At 42.4% G+C, this 16800-nt stretch overlaps 1 protein-coding gene across 1 annotated transcript in view; it reads left to right on the top strand.

Annotated features, from left to right (window-relative positions):
- The window catches only part of LOC144798398 (cytochrome P450 2C8-like), a 640773-nt gene that overhangs the window by 481086 nt on the left and 142887 nt on the right, over window positions 1-16800 (top strand). The gene's annotated exons all lie outside the window — the stretch shown is intronic.

Genomic DNA, 16800 nt, shown 5'->3' with positions numbered 1-16800 from the left:
TGTAGTTACTGATAAAGACACTAGTGAGACAGTCATTCACTCACTAGCACACACATATACACACTCATCCACCCATACAGTCCTGCACATATGCTGTCTTCAAAACACATACAAAGAGAGAGTCAGTCATTCATGCATCTATGTGCTAAGTAATACCCCCCACCAAACCATACAAACACTCATACTGATACTAAGAAAAACATCTAATAACCCATATACATACACATGTAGCTACTCACCAACCCATGCAGCCACTTATACACAAAGTGAAATACTAATACATATATTTAAATATTTAAACATTACTCACTAATATTTATTTTTCAGAAAGGCACACATTCACTGGATGGTGTCATCAGTGATGTTATGAGTGATGTCACTGACCATGTCATGAGTGATGTAATATGTGACGTCATCAGCAGTGCATTGCACGCGCAAGTTATATTGAGTCCAACTAACTATAACGTGGGAATTTCAATGGTTTTATGCGAGTAAAACTTCCAGCTAACTATAACTGGTGTAAAACCTATGGTTTTTTCAGTGAATATATATATATATATATATATATATATATATATATATATATATATATATGCAAAAAAGAAGGAGCGAACTCTGGGTAGTTCTCAAGTTTAGGTGTAAAGCAGCTCCTGTTAGAGCACTCTTAACACCAGCGACACTCTAGATCTGCTTACCTCAAATGTCAGTTTTTCTATCAAAGTCTTACGCCGAGATAGAAAAGGACAAAGTCTTTTGCCATTTCTACAGCAAAGTCTTTACGCATAGGACTAGCACAGTGCTGTCCTTGCCTAGCTGTAAAATGACAAAAGCCATTTACCACTCCAGGCACAATATTACAGCTTTTAATTGGTAAAATACCAACTCAAGCCAACCTGAAATGAGCAAAAGCAACACTGACACAGTGTTTCGCTCTAATTAGAGATCTTCAGAGAGGTATAGCTTTGTCCAGACACAAGGGAGCATCCAGTATAAGTCAAAACAAAACCCTTTCAGGCATAGAGTGACGCATCAATTATGCAAAAAAGGAGAGAACTTTGGGTAGTTCTAAAGTTTAGGTGGAAAGCAGCTCCTGTTAGAGCACTCTAAACACCAGCGACACTCTAGATCTGCTCACCTCAAATGTCTGTTTTTCTATCAAAGTTTTTAAGCATAGGATTAGCAAAGTGCTATCCACGCCGAGATAGAAAATGACACAGCCTTTTGCCATTTCTACAGCAAAGTCTTTAAGCATAGGACTAGCACAGTGCTGTACTTGCTGAGCTGTAACATGTCAAAAGCCATTTACCACTCCAGGCACAATATTACAGCTTTGAATTGGTAAAATACCAACTCAAGCCAACCTGAAATGAGTAAAAGCAACCCCTGACACAGTGTTTTGCTCTAATTAGAGCTCTTCAGAGAGGTATAGCTTTGTCCAGACACAAGGGAGCACCCAGTATAAGTCAAAACAAAACCCTTTCAGGCATAGAGTGACGCATAAATTATGCAAAAAGGAAGGAGAGAACTCTGGGTAATTCTCAAGTTTAGGTGGAAAGCAGCTCCTGTTAGAGAACTCTCAACACCAGCGACACTCTAGATCTGCTCACCTCAAATGTCTGTTTTTCTATCAAAGTCTTTAAGCATAGGATTAGCAAAGTGCTATCCACGCCGAGATAGAAAAGGACAAAGTCTTTTGCCATTTCTACAGCAAAGTCTTTAAGCATAGGACTAGTACAGTGCTATATATACGCAAAAAAGGGAGCTCGCTGAGAATTCCTGAGGATCTAAAACGGAGACACTCCAAAAGAAAATCGTAAGGAAGGCTAGTAACAGCATGCAAGAGGGATTTTTCACTTGCTGGCTGAGAGAACAATCATGCTGTGTATGAAAATGAAAACCTGCAACAAGACAAGTACAAAACGTACTTTGCATTGGTAGACAGTCCCCCACCAAAAGACAGATGGCAGCATGTGCGTGAAAGGAAACAATAAAGTTTTAACATGTTTTTTCTTTTTGTGGAATGAAAACAAATGGACATACCTGTTTTGACTATGCACTCTTGGAGAAAACCAAACCGCAGTGTTAAATCACAAGGCAAGGTGGAAGCAGAGATTTTACTCGTGATCAAGCCTCTTCTGGAGGAGAAACGCATTGGTTTTTGTGTACTTGTGCAGCTCTCTACACAAAATAAAAGCATTTTTTTACCTTCAGCCATGGTGTCAGTGTTCCTCGCTTTGAAGAAGAGAAGTGTCGTGTTGTTGGATTTTTTATTGAGAGCACAGGTCACACTTCATTGACCCGCCCTGCAGAGTCTGCAGGCTTACGTCCGGTGCAATGTTTGTGGTATTATATATAAATATATATATATATATACTTGAAAACTTGAACAATTACTTCGTAAAGAGATATCAAGGGGCTGGGAAATCATCACCCTGGAGAAATATCTTGAATTGGGACTAGTACCACGGGGGTTGCGAATCTTTACCCTACCAAACCACCCAGACACCAGCCCTGAAATGCTGGAAGAGTAGGGGCATAATAATATGGAATGCTCTCGAACTATGATTCAAATCATAGTCAAATATGCCAAGAAGAATGTGGAATAGCTACATATAAAAATTAATGAAACAGAACAACTGATTAAAGCCGCAGGAGGTGAGGAGGAGAAAATGAACAAACTACGTACAATCATGGACAAAAAAATTTAGACAGACTCGAAAATGAATTTGAGGAAAGAAAGCAACGTAAGTTCAGAAGGGACGAATCAGATTATGAGAACGGAACCATTTTTACCTTCGCTAAAAGATCAGGAAACATCCGATCGGGTCCTTCTACGATACCCTGTGAAACCGAATCAGATATAAGTGAAGGAGAACAAAGAGGAGCATCATCAATCCAAACAAAAAAACGTCTTTTTTTGAGGAGATGCAAATGCTGTATCAAGAAGACCATCAGAACCCAAAAACAACAGGAGGAGGTCGAGGCAGAGGATATACCAGGGGCCGTGGAAGGGGTCAAACAGAAAATCGAGACCAAAGCGCAAAATCCGAAGAGGAAGAAAAACAAAGATATCCATTGCGCAACAGGACCACAGTGAGAAAATAGACACTGAGGAGAAAACCCAAATGGAACATAATCTGATCATAAATTTGTCCAGTTACAATCTATCCACAACAGAACATAAATTGCTGAATAAAGGTCTTACATTTTGTCCGGACAAGCATCATGATAGTGTTGAAATGCGAATAGATATGTACAAATATATTCGCAAACTAAAACTTAAAAAATTATTTGCGAAAAAATCATCACAAATGACAGAGGCTATAACAGAAGATCACATGAATCTGCCTATTGAACAACAGGGCTTAATCATTGCCGAAATTCCTAGTTTGAGAACAGCACAGGAACTAGCCCATGAAACAGAGTTAATTGAATTCACTGATACTCAAGTACTAGCAGAAATAGGGATTCCAACAAACATTCATCCTAAAATAGAATTCAAACAAAAGTCAAAATCTGTCCGATACTTCGTCCAGGCAACCGTATCGATGCTTTTCATGATTTAGTAGTTGCGGAATTGGAAACCATGAAAAACACAACAACAAAACAAGAAAATTTATCATGGAATGAACGCCAAGCCTTAAAAACACTAAAAGAAAGCAAAAGCATTGAAATCAAACCTGCCGACAAGGGCGGAAATATTGTAATCATGGACACCAATGATTACATTGAAGAGGCTAATCGACAACTTAATGATGAATCAAACTATACCATTGTTGCCAATAATACCATACTGGAGATGACAAATCAAATCCACAGCCGAATTATGGGATGGCACGAAGAAGGGCTATTAAGCCTAAATGAGAAAAATTTCCTCACTGTCGTCAATCCAATAACTCCGACGATATATTTTTTACCTAAAGTGCACAAAACCTTGCACAAGCTGCCAGCACGTCTAATAATATCAAGCTGTGGATCACTACTTGAAAATACGGCATCATATGTCGACTTCTTCTTAGCTCCAATAGTTCCCACATTAAGCTCTTACATCAAGGACACTGGTGACTTTTTAAGAATCCTTATGGAAACCAATTGGCAACCTGAATATATGCTAGTAACTATCGACGTCGTCTCCTTATACACGTCTATAGACCATGAAATTGGTCTTAAAGCGATGGCATACTTTCTTAAACAAAGACCTATTGGTGAACTAAATCATACAAAAATGATTATGGACATGATCTAAATTTGTTTAACTAACAATGTATTCACCTTTAACAGCAAACTATATTCACAAAAGCGCGGAACAGCGATGGGAGTTTCCTTCTCTCCAAGCTACGCGAATCTCACCGTGGGATGGTGGGAGAGATGCGTGGCTTGGAGAGAGGAAAATGAACCATATACCTCCCATGTGACTTTATGGCTTATAGACGACCTCTTGCTCTTGTGGAAAGGAACGAAATCGAAACTTCTGGAGTACATTGCCATCCTGAATGACAACAAGGTGGGGCTTAAATTCACATACAACATCCAAAAAAAAGAAACAGACTTTCTTGACACCAAAGTATACATAAAAGATGACAAACTTCAAACTACGGTGTTTCAGAAAAAAACCTCTACAAATAGCATCCTACATGGCACCAGTTTCCGTCCGGTAGCATTAAAACAAAGCATTCCATATGGAGAGTTTCTCTGTATGAAGAGAAATTGCTCGGAAATAGCAGAGATGGAGAACAAATTTAAAGAAACAAGATCAAGATTCTCCAGAAGAGGTTACAAACAGAGGGACATCATTCATGGTGAGCAGAAAGCTAGAACAAAGACCAGAGCACAAACACTAATTAACAAAAACAAATCTAGAGAAAAACAAATGAGGACAAACCACAATTGGTCCTAACATATTCGAAAGAGAGCTTTCAAATCAAAAAGACTTTATCAAAATATTGGAATGTGCTTAAAAAAGATCCGGACATTGGCAATCTGATTGGTGACCAACCCTTGATTTCTTATAGAAAAGCACCTTCCATCCAAGATACCCCCGGGAACAGAGTCATTTTATGGTAAAAAAAACAGAAACATGGTTACAAAAGAGGCAACATGGATTCACCAAATGCATGTCATGCAAGGCATGCAAAGTTGAAAGGAACCTAAAATCATTAAAAGATGCAAAGGGACAAACTTTTGAAGTAACATCAAAAATAACATGTGAATCACACTTTGTAGTGTATCTTCTGGAAAGTGATTGTGGCAAACGCTACATTGGCTCAACTATCTGTGCCTTAAAAAAAATCCTTGAACACATCAGAGCCATCCAGAACAAGGATACAACTTACGCCATAGCCAAACATCTGATGACTCATAAGAAGAAAACATGGCAAAATATTAAATATTCGGGTCTGGTAACAATAGTGGAACATGAAAGAGGATGGAATCGTCTACAAAAACGTAGACGTTTAGAATCCAAACTGATTATTCGCTTCAAAACAAAAATCCCACAAGGCCTCAATGGGGATGAAAAAATGTATGTACATCTTTAACAAATACTAGTGAGATACAACCGAGTACTGATTAACAACAACCAGTAACCAGAAATGATATATGTGAAAGCCATTAACACCTGTGTCAAATCTTAAACTCTATGATGCCGTTACAGTCAAGACTGAAGAAAATTTTGTAAGGAAAGAAACTACTCAAAATGAAGGACTGCAAGAGAAAATGAATGAGAAAAGAAAATAATAACTTTGGACCTATGACCACATAGTGTGACTTTCTGTACTAAACATACTTCAATAGTCACCACTTTATAATGTAGAACCCTATGTAGGATTTAGTAAATTTAATGTGTTGTTCAATAGCATCAGTTTGTATCCAGGTATGCCATCAGTAATGGAGACATTGAGTACAATCCGCAAGTATTAATTATACAAGCACTCAGCTTAAACTATATAAATCGCTCTTGAATGACTTAACAACCAAGTGGTGATTTTCAACTGGCACTCAGCCATACAACCAACATCTGAAATCTAATAACCCTTTATTTCAGAAGGAGTCTTCGTGAGCAAATTGTGCTTTTAAGATTTCATACCAATTAATTTTGGTAACTCTGCGGTTGAGAAAAATGTCTAAAATACTGATGACATCCTCGATAAAAGTATAAACCCTCTTTTTAAACTACTATGCCCACAATGCTTCTTAATGGCAACAGTGGTGACATAGTATAAATAACAAGAAATAAACGATGGACTTGTAAAACTACCGTGAACAGGGACTGTTGATGTCCGAAACGCGTAGGAAGGTTATGAAAATGCTGGGTCAATAAATTTGACTGCTTGAAAATCTCCAGAGTGAGTGCGGCGTCCTTTTTTCAAAAGGTTTGCTTAATAATATATATATATATATATTATTCTTTTCACTGAAAAAAACTTAGGTTTCAGGCACGTTATAGTTAGAAATCAGCATTTAAAAAACCTTAGAAATTCACAGAAAAAAACATAAGTTTCAGGCACATTATAGTTAGCTGGACATTTTAATCGTACAAAACCAAAGAAATTCGGCCGTTATATAACTCGCGCCCCCGCAATGCACTGCTGATGACGTCACATATTACATCATTCATGACATGGTCAGAGACATCACTGATGACATCACTGATGACATCTCAAATGGCATCACTGATGGCATCATCCAGTGAGTGGGTGTTTCTATAAAGTATATATATTTTATATATATGTCAAGGTGTATTGAAGAATGAGTGGGTGTATAAGTGCCTGGATGGAGAATTTAGTAGGCGTGTGACTGACTGTATAAGTGAGTGAATAAATGTGTCTTACTGTATGCATGGGTTAGTGACTAAACTGTGTGAATGTTTGTATCAATCTGTCTGTTGTGTAAGCTGCTGCATGGGATGGTGAGTAGCTACATGAGTGTCTAAATAGGTTATTGATTGGTTGCCTGAGTGTTTGTATGGCTGGCTGAGTTTGTGTATGTGTGACTCTGCATAGATGTGGGAGTGGTTGATTCACTGGGTATATGGGTTAAAGAGTGCATGTGAAAATAGTGGTATGGGTGGGTGAGCGTGTCTATGGGTGTGTTGGTGAGTGAATGGATGTCTCAGTGGTACATGTGTGAGTAACTACATATGTAAAAGGCAGTTTATGTGAGTAATGGTGTATATAAATTACTATATGTAAGAGTCAGTGATTGTGAGTGTGGCTGCATGGATGAGTGTGTCCTTGTATCAGTGATTCTATAAGAGAGTAATTATGTGTTAGTATCTGTATGAATAAGTAAGGTGGCATCTGTATAAGTGAGTAAATGGAAGTATGATTGATTGTTTGCATGACTGACTAGGTGTGTGATTAACTCTGGATGTGTGGCGTGTGTGAGTGTATGTGTATGTGTATGAGTGCATATGATAGTGTTATATTGATGAGTGACTGCATGTATGAGTGACTGTATGGGTGAATGAGTGGATGTGTGTGTACACCTAGGAATCAGTCAGTGCATATTTTGTAACTGGTATTGGTGTGTCTATTGTTTTGAAAATGGTAGTCTGTATTTTAGAGTGAGTGTATCAAAGGTTATATTAGGGTGTGGGGAGGTGCATCAGATTTTCATGTGGATGATGTCATCAGTGATGTTTTTTGAGATGTTATCAGTGATGTAATCAGTGATGTCACTGACCATGTCATGAATGATGTAATATGTGATGTCATCAGCAGTGCATTGCGGGGGCGCAAGTTATAGTTAGCTGAACTAACTATAACGGGCGAATTTCTTTGTTTTTGTATGAGTGAAATGTCCAACTAACTATAACGTGCCTGAAACCTATAGTTTTTTCAGTGAATTTCTAAGGTTTTTGAAATGCTAATTTCTAACTATAACATGCCTGAAACCTATGGTTTTTTCAGTGAATTTCAATGGTTTTTAAATGCTAATTTCTAACTATAACGTGCCTGAAATCTATGTTTTGTTCAGTGAACTGCAAAGGTTTTTTACATGCTAATTTCTAACAATAACATACCAGTTGCATTTCCAGAGTGGTGGAGAAAGGTGAGCGTGGCCTTCGAAACACCTCTTAGCAATCCCACTGTGTTGGATTTACTGGAGGTAACAGGAGGAGTAGTTAGCCCCCAACATCAACCTTCGGGGCCAACTACCCCTTTTATTACCACCAGTAAGTCCCACATAGCAGGATTGCTAAATTCTTATATCAGGCCCCCTCCCTGCACCACTGTGCAAACGTGCCCCCTAGCACGTTGTAAATTAGGGGATTAAGTCCCCTTGAATCCTGAGGGTCCCTGTGGGCCAACTAGCTCACCAGGTACCTCCAGTAAGCTCCACAGAGCTGCTTTGCAGAGAGGTGGTCCGAGGCCACGCCCCTTTTTACACCTCTGCAACGCAGCTCTGTGGCACTTACTGGAGGTACCTGGTGGGCTATTTGTACCCAAGGGACCCTCAGGATTCAAGGGGAGTTAATGCCCCAACTTGCAACGTGCCAGAGGGCCTGTTTGCACAGTGGTGAATGATGTGACAAGTGTGCAAACGTGCCCCATGGCGCATTTTAAGTTGGGGGATTAAGTCCCCTTGAATCCTGAGGCTCCCTGTGGGCCAACTAGCCCACCAGGTACCACCAGTAAGCGCCACAGGGCTGCACTGCAGAGAGGTATATAAAGGGGAGTGGCCTCGTACCATCTCTCTGCAACGCAGCCCTGTGGCGCATACTGGATGTACCTGGTGGGCTAGTTGGCCCCCAGGGACCCTCAGTATTCAAGGGGACTTAATCCCCCAATTTGCAATGTGCCAGGGGGTGTGTTTGCACACTTGCTATGTCAGTCCCCACCCCCTTCTTGCAGCACTGGGCAAACACGCCCTCTGGCGCATTGTAAATTGGGGGATTTATTGCCCTTGAATACTGAGGGTCCCTGGGGGCCAAATAGCCCACCAGGTACCATCAGTATGCGCCACAGAGCTGTTTTGCAGAAAAGTGTTCAGAGGCCACGCCCCATTTTACACCTCTCTGCAGCACAGCCCTGTGGCGCTTACACATTGTAAATTGGGGGATTAATTTACAACGTGCCAGGGGGTGTGTTTGCACACTTGCTATGTCAGTCCCCGCCCCCTCGCTGCACCACTGTGCAAACGCGCCCCCTGGCACATTGTAAATTGGGGGATTTATTCCCCTTGAGTCCTGAGGGTCCCTGGGGGCCAACTAGCCCACCAGGTTTCTCCAGTAAGCGCCACAAGGCTGTGCTGCAGAGAGGTGTAAAAAAGGGTGTGGCCTCGTACCACCTCTGCAACCCAGCCTTGTGGCGCAACTGGGCTGGGTTGCAGAGGTGGTACGTGGCCATGCCCCTTTTCACACCTCTCTGCAACGCAGCTCTGTGGCGCATACTGAAGGTATCTTGTGGACTAGTTGGCCCCCATGGACCCTCAGTATTCAAGGGGAATTAATGCCCCAACTTACAACGCGACAGGGGGCACGTTTGCTGAGAGCTGCAGGGAGGGGGTGGGGCCTAGCCACGATGCCGGCTTTTTAAAATGTTAACTTTATTTTACTGTGTGGCCCCACTTCTTTTACATTAATTGGGGCCCTTGGGACCCCATACTCCAGGACCTGCTCTTTTATTTACTGTTAAAATAAACAATACAGGAAGGGGGCCCCCTCTCAAGGCCAATTTCAGCCCCGGGGACCCCCATCCCTCAGGGCATGGCCACACATATATATATTTTCTAAGGAGGGGGGCTGCGTGGCCCCCCACCTGAGGCCTCTATTGGCCCCGGGGACCCCATCCCCCGGGGCAGTGCCTCTTTTATTTATTTATTTATTTTAATTGAGGGAGGGGGGCCGAGTGGCCCCCTCCCGGGCCACGCCTAGCCTCAGGGACCCCATCCCCCGGGGCCTGGACCCTCTGTTGGGGACCATGGGGGGTGCCCCAATGCCCCCACGGTCCTGCCTGCCCCCCGCCTCCTGCGGGAGCCGGCATTGCTTTTCCACACGGGGAGCTGCTGACATACAGCTCCCCTTGTGGAAAAGCAATCTGGTTTGGATTTTGTAAGCGAGAGCAGGAAACCTGCTCTCGCTTACAAAATCCAAACCAGTGTTTGCTGTGGCAGGGCGAGAGCCATGCTCCCACCGTGCCATAGCAAACAGCAGTGTCCCAGGGTGGGCACCCCGGGACCCTGCAAGAGCGACAATATCGATTGTTTTTTAATTGGTCACTATATTGTGACTCAATGTAATTTTGCTTCATGTATATAAGCCCACATGGGCCTGATTGATTTGAAGAAGAAACTATACCTGGAAGGATGTTGGGGATACTGGTGGGAAGCCCACATGGGTGATATTGTAATTTTACAACCAGTTTCCAATAATATGAAGAAAGGGCAGCTTGGCTAGATATGCTAGCCTCTTAGGAGAAGGTTACTTAACAACGTGCCTGTTTATCATTGGCTCACTTGGGCAGAATTTCCTTGAAATATGTTTCCAGCCTCACAGGATATGAGTATTTAATAATGTGCCAGTTAATTTTTGGCCCACTGGGGCAGAATTGTTTTGAAAGGTTTTAGTAAATATACATAATTTCATTCCCTTGTCACTTTATATACATGGAGTTTATTAATGTACTTAGTGACATTATGAATTTGAATAATGTTGCAATTTGCTGTCTGGTAATACTAAGAATTTACCATTTCAAAATGGATGCCATGGTTCCTTTGTTTTGAATGTGATATGTAGTCCTACTTTCATGTCTATATGCACTATATGTATTGATTGAAACAAACTATCCGTGACCCGTGACCAAGGTGCGGCTGCACCGAAACGCATCAGGTATTGTTTTGCCACATGTGTTATTAAATAACACGCTATAAGAAATTGGACTTGGTGTTTTTCTTTGTATACTCGACAAAGGATTGTTGAATGTTAACGAGGTTCGCGACCTCGATCGAGCGCACCGTCCTGAAGAGGCAGAGAGACTCCTGAAAACGAGTGTTGTTTGTGTGTATATATAAATAAATATATATAAATTTATATGTATATATATGTATGTATATATATATATATATATATATATATATATATATATATATATATATATTACCTATTGGCGCTCGCCAGTAGGTAGCTTTAGTTAGGACCTAGTTTCAATAGGAAAAGCGTTTTTGATTTGCCAATATCTTTGGCACCGTTTGACAAATCTTCGCAAAATTTCAAAACTAATGGGGAGCTCCCGTCATCTGTCATGAAAGTTTCGGGGTGATTTGTCAAGCCGAGGCTGAGAAAAAAGGGGGCTCCTAATACGCGTTTTCTCCATGTTAATTTCCATAGGTTTTTTGTTGCGGCTAGAGCCCGAACTGCTGAACAGAATTACACCAAATTTGGCAGAGGTAACTATTGGTCCTGGGTGCACTCTTTGCTTTAAATGGGGTAAATACATTGAGTAGTTCCTGAGAAATTTGAAAGTAAAAAATATCGATATCTGATGACCGAGGAGGATTCGCGAACCCTCCCGATCACAAGCTTCATTCTGATTGGCTGCCAACACTCCAAACCAGAAAGTGTTGGCAGCATCTTGTGACTCAGTAAAACCAGTCACAAGAAAACAGTAAAAAAAGATATTAAAAAACAAGAAAAGTGGGCAGGGTAGAAACACCCTGACCCCCCCAGGCCTGCTTAGGAGGTTGCCCGAAAAAATATATTTTTTTCAAAAACATTAGGGCCGAAGTCGCGCTGGGTGCGCGAATCCGGTAGAAAATTGAAAAAACTAAATTGGAGCAGGGGCTTCAGCGCTTCGTTTTCCTTAAGCCCCCGGGTGGGCCTGGTCCCGGGGACAATCCAAATGTATGTAGCTGAGGCTCGCAGGGGGCCCCGAAGCCCCAGGGACCGCCACCTCCCCAGGGATTTACTCCTAAGGTACGGGGACATTTGGCTCCCCCACAGCCCCGGCGACCGCCACCTCCCCTGGGCTATTTATGAAAAAATGCATTGGGGGATACTGCCCCCCACGCTGCCCGAGGACCTCCACCTCCCAGGGGCATTTCTTATTATGCGGTGAGGGGGCCTTGCGGGCCCCCCGGGCACTGCCACCTCCCCAGGGCTAATACAAATATTAAGTGTGGGCGTCTCAAGTCCCCCACACTGCTCCAGGGACAAGCCCCTCCCCAGGGCACTAATAATTTAAATACGGGCATCCGTTTGCGCTCCCCGGCCCCAGGGACCACCACCACCCCGGGGCTATTTACATGTTGGGAGGGGGGCAGTGCGGCCCCCCTCCTGGAGCCCTCCATGGCCCTGGGCCAGCTCCAGCAATGTCCTGGGGTGCCCACACCCGGGACATGGCAGTTTGCAATGGCAGGGCGGAGCATGACTCCTGCCCTGTCATTGCAAACTATGCTTTGCTTTGCGGAAGGGAGAGCAGAAAACCTGCTGTCGCTTCCATGAGGTGAAGCAGATTGCTTTTAGACAAGGGGAGCTGCATGTCAGCATCTTCCCTTGTCCAAAAGCAATGCCGGCTCCCGCAGGAGGTGGGGAGCTGGCTGGGACCGCGGGGGCATTGGGGCGCCCCCCTGGTCCCCAACGTAAGTATAGGCTCCGGGAGATGGGGACCCCGGGGCAAGAAGTGGCCCAGGGAAGTGGGGCCATGCGGCCCCACTTCCGTGAACTCTTTTTTTTAAACATGGCAATGCCCTGGGGGATGGGGTCCCCGGGGCAATAATGGCCTCAAGAGGGGGGCCGCGCAGCCCTCCTCCTTAAAGATAAGTTAGATAAAATATATATATATGTGGCCATGCCCCGGGGGATGTGGTCTCCGGGGCCGAAATCGGCCATGGGAGGGGGGGGGCGCGGCCCCTTACCATTTTTGTTTTAACAAAAGACAAACAAATGCTCAGCCCTGGGGGGTGGGGTCCCCAGGGCCCCAAAAATAAATATGGGAAAGGGGGACACACAGCCCCCATTCCAAAAACCAAAGCAACAAAGCAAAAAAAAGCTGCCATCTCACCGGAGGCCCCACCCCCTCCCTGCACCACTGTGCAAAAGCACCTCCTGGTGCATTCTGGGTTGGGGGATTAAGTCCCTTAGAATGTTAAGGGTCCTTAGGGGCCAACTAGCCCACCAGGTACCTCTAGTAAGCCCCACACAGTGGTATTGCTGAGAGGTGGTACGAGGCCATGCCCCTTTTTACACCACTCTACAAACGTGCCTTTTGGCGCCCTGCTGGTGGGGCAATGAGGTCCACATGTGTCCTGGGGACCTCAATACTAAAGTGGACTTCATCCCCCGAGCAGCAGTGTGCAGGAAGCGCATTTGCAGAGTGGTGGAAAAAGGGGGCACGGCCTCGGACCACTCTCAGCAATCCAGCTGTGTGGGGCTTACTGGAGATACCTGGTGGACTAGTTGGCCCCCAGGGACCCTTAGGAGGCAAGGGGACTTCATCCCCAACCAAAAGCACGCCATGAGAATTGTTTACAGAGTGGTGGAGAAAGGGGGCATGACCCGTGTCCACTTCTCAATAGTCCCACGGTGTGGGGCTTACTGGAGGTAACAGGTAGGCTAGTTGGCCCCTAACAACCCCCAGCAGTGAAGGGGACTTAAAACCCCTTCGAGGAAAGCGCCGGGGAGCACGTTTTCAGACTTGTGGTCAAAGGGGGCATGGTCTGCAATGAGTACTTACCAATGCTTCTGTGTGGGACTTACTGGAGGTAATAGGAGGGGTAGTTGGCCCCCAAGGTTGTAGTTGGGGGCAAACTACCCCTCCTGTTACCTCCAGTAAGTCCCACACAGTGGGATTGCTAAGATGTCTTTGGAGACCATGCCCCCCCCTTTCTCCACCACTCTGCAAACACCCCTCCTGGCACACTACGGGTTGGGGGATGAAGTCCACTTTATTCCTGAGAGACTTTAAGGGCCAAGGAGCCCTCCTGGTACCTCTCGTAAGTCCTACGCAGCGGAATCCCTGAGCACAGATCAGAGGCCCAGCCCCCTTTCTGCACCACTCTACAAAAGCGACTACTACATTATAGTTATAAATTAGCATTTAAAAACCCTTAGAAATTCACAGAAAAAAACATAGGTGTCAGGGGCGTTTTAGTTAGTAATAAGCATTTAAAAAACTTTAGAAATTCACCCAAAAAAACTCAGGTTTCAGGGACATTTTAGTTAGTAATTAGCATTTAAAAAACCTTGGAAATTCACTGAAAAAAAATATAGGTTTCGGGGACGTTATAGTTAGAAATTAGCATTTGAAAAAACCTTAGGAATTAACTGAAAAAACCACATGTTTCAGAGACATTATAGTTAGTCGGACATTTCATTCGTACAAAACCTGAGAAATTCGGCCATTATAGTTAGTTGAGCTAACTATAACTCGCACCCCCGCCATTCACTGCTGATGACTTCGCATATTACATCACTCATGACATGATCAGTGACATCACTGATGACTTCACTGATGACTTCTCAAATGACATCACTCATGAAATCAATGATGACATCATCCACTTAATATCTGATGCACCTCCTACCACCCTAATTGAACCTTTCATACAGCTACTCAAAAATACTATCATTCTTGAAGCCATAGACACACTAATACCAGTTACTACATACCCACTCACTGATTCATAGTTCTACACACATCCACTCACTCACCCATACAATTACTCATGCACGCAGTCACTGATCAATACAGCAACTGATATATGCACTCATACACCTATTCAGATAATCTCACACCGTCATGCACCCATAATGTTACTCACAAACCTAGTCAGTCAAACTTATTTATCTTTTTGTTAAGTTCATCATTATTGTAGAAAAGAAATTTAAAAGAGTTGATGGACTAAGTAAATGTATTTCGAGATAAATTATCTAAGGAATATAACTGGAGAACTGTTTGAAGTATAATGTTATACCAGCTTAAGGGCCTAGTTGCACAATCTAATCTAGTGATGCACATTGCACTTTATTATTGCTTGCAAATGGAAAACAGCTACACTTTTGTATTTATAATACTTACTGCTAATACATGTCTCTTTAGTTAAATGCTGCTATAATAGTATTTGCTGCTAGCAGAAGGCACTTTAGCAAATATAATGCATTTTAATTATTTGTATGTAATGTTTTAATATGTTATCGAAATGTCATTTATCATCTCATTACTGGTGGATCATTTTTAGGATGTTAATAGCTTTGTGTATATTTGTTTTTTTTGGTTTTTTGGTTCTCTTCTTTCGTTTGTAATGATTTTAATTAATCAACAAATAAACTCTACTACTACTACTAGTCAGTCACCCACAGTATCAATCACACTGCCATTTACTCCGCAATACAGTTATACACACACCATCTCACTTATTCATACAGATACTAACACATACTTATTCTCTAATACAATCACTGACACAAGTATACACCCAACCATACATCCACTCTCACAATCATTCACTCTCACATATGCTCCAACACTCAAATATACTACCTTTCACATATATAGTTACTCATAGATGTACCATTGAGATATCCATTCACTCACCAACACAGCTATACATACACTCACCCACCCATGCAGCCCCTCATAGATGCACTCATGAACCCATACACCCAGTGAATCAACCCACATCTATGCACACACCCAACCCACCCACACGGACACTCAAGCACCCATACAGGTGCTCAGAAAACGAATCAATAACCCATATAGACACTCATGTATCTATTCACAAACCAATGCAGCCACTTACATACAAACTGACAGACTGATACAGACATTTACACAGATTAGTCACTCACCCATGTATTCACCAAGACATGTTTAATCACTCACTTGTACAGTCAGTCAAGTACCAACTAAATCACCCTTTCAGACACTCATACACCCACGCATTCTTCAATACACTTTGGCGTATATATAGATAAGATTCTTAACTTTTCAAAAACACTTAGTCACTCAATGATATCAGTGATGTCATCAGTGATATCATTTGAGATGTCATCAGTGATGTCACTGACCATGTTATGAGTGATGTAATATGTGACGTCATCAGCAGTGTATTGCGGGGGTGCAAGTTATAGTTAGCTCAACTAACTATAACAGCAGAATTTCTCTGGTTTTGTACAAGTGAAATGTCCACCTAACAATAAGGTCCCTGAAACCTATGGTTTTGTCAGTGAATATATATACATATATATATATATATATATATATATATATATATATATATATATATATATATATATATATATATATATATATATATATATATATATATATATATATATAAATAAATACATATATGTGTAAATATCTCTATATTTATATATAGAGAGAGATATGAAACACATTTCTGTAATAAGGGTGGTTTCTGGTGGCACTAGCAAAGGATTAAATCAACGTTTGTAGATTTGAGGAAAGAACAGCCTTTGGTAGGAGCAGTTTGCATGACAGTTTGCAAGCAGCTGTTGATTTAGGTGAGCAAATTAACTTCATAACTAAGGAATGGAGTAGATATGAAGATTGTTTTAGTTTAGCTGAAGAATATGTGTACTACTAGTGTTTCTTTGCTTGATGGCGTTTGCTTTTATGCAAAACAAACTCAGGGAGCTTTTAGAATAACCTTAGTTTTAGAGGACTTTCCAGAAGCAAACCTATGTAAGGCAGTAAAGTATGTTGTGTTAAAGGAAGGCACCAAACCATCAGCGGATTCAGTGCAATTGTTATGGGAAGATTTAGTCGTAGTACAGACTTCTATCAGTGACTGGCTGCAGGAGCTGCTGCCCTCATTCAGTGTCAGAGGCCACGA

The sequence above is a fragment of the Lissotriton helveticus genome, chromosome 12 (genome assembly GCF_964261635.1).
Source record: "Lissotriton helveticus chromosome 12, aLisHel1.1, whole genome shotgun sequence".
Taxonomy (NCBI): Eukaryota; Metazoa; Chordata; class Amphibia; order Caudata; family Salamandridae; genus Lissotriton; species Lissotriton helveticus.
Note: the sequence above shows the minus strand (reverse complement) of the source record. Positions and strands in the feature narration are given on the sequence as shown.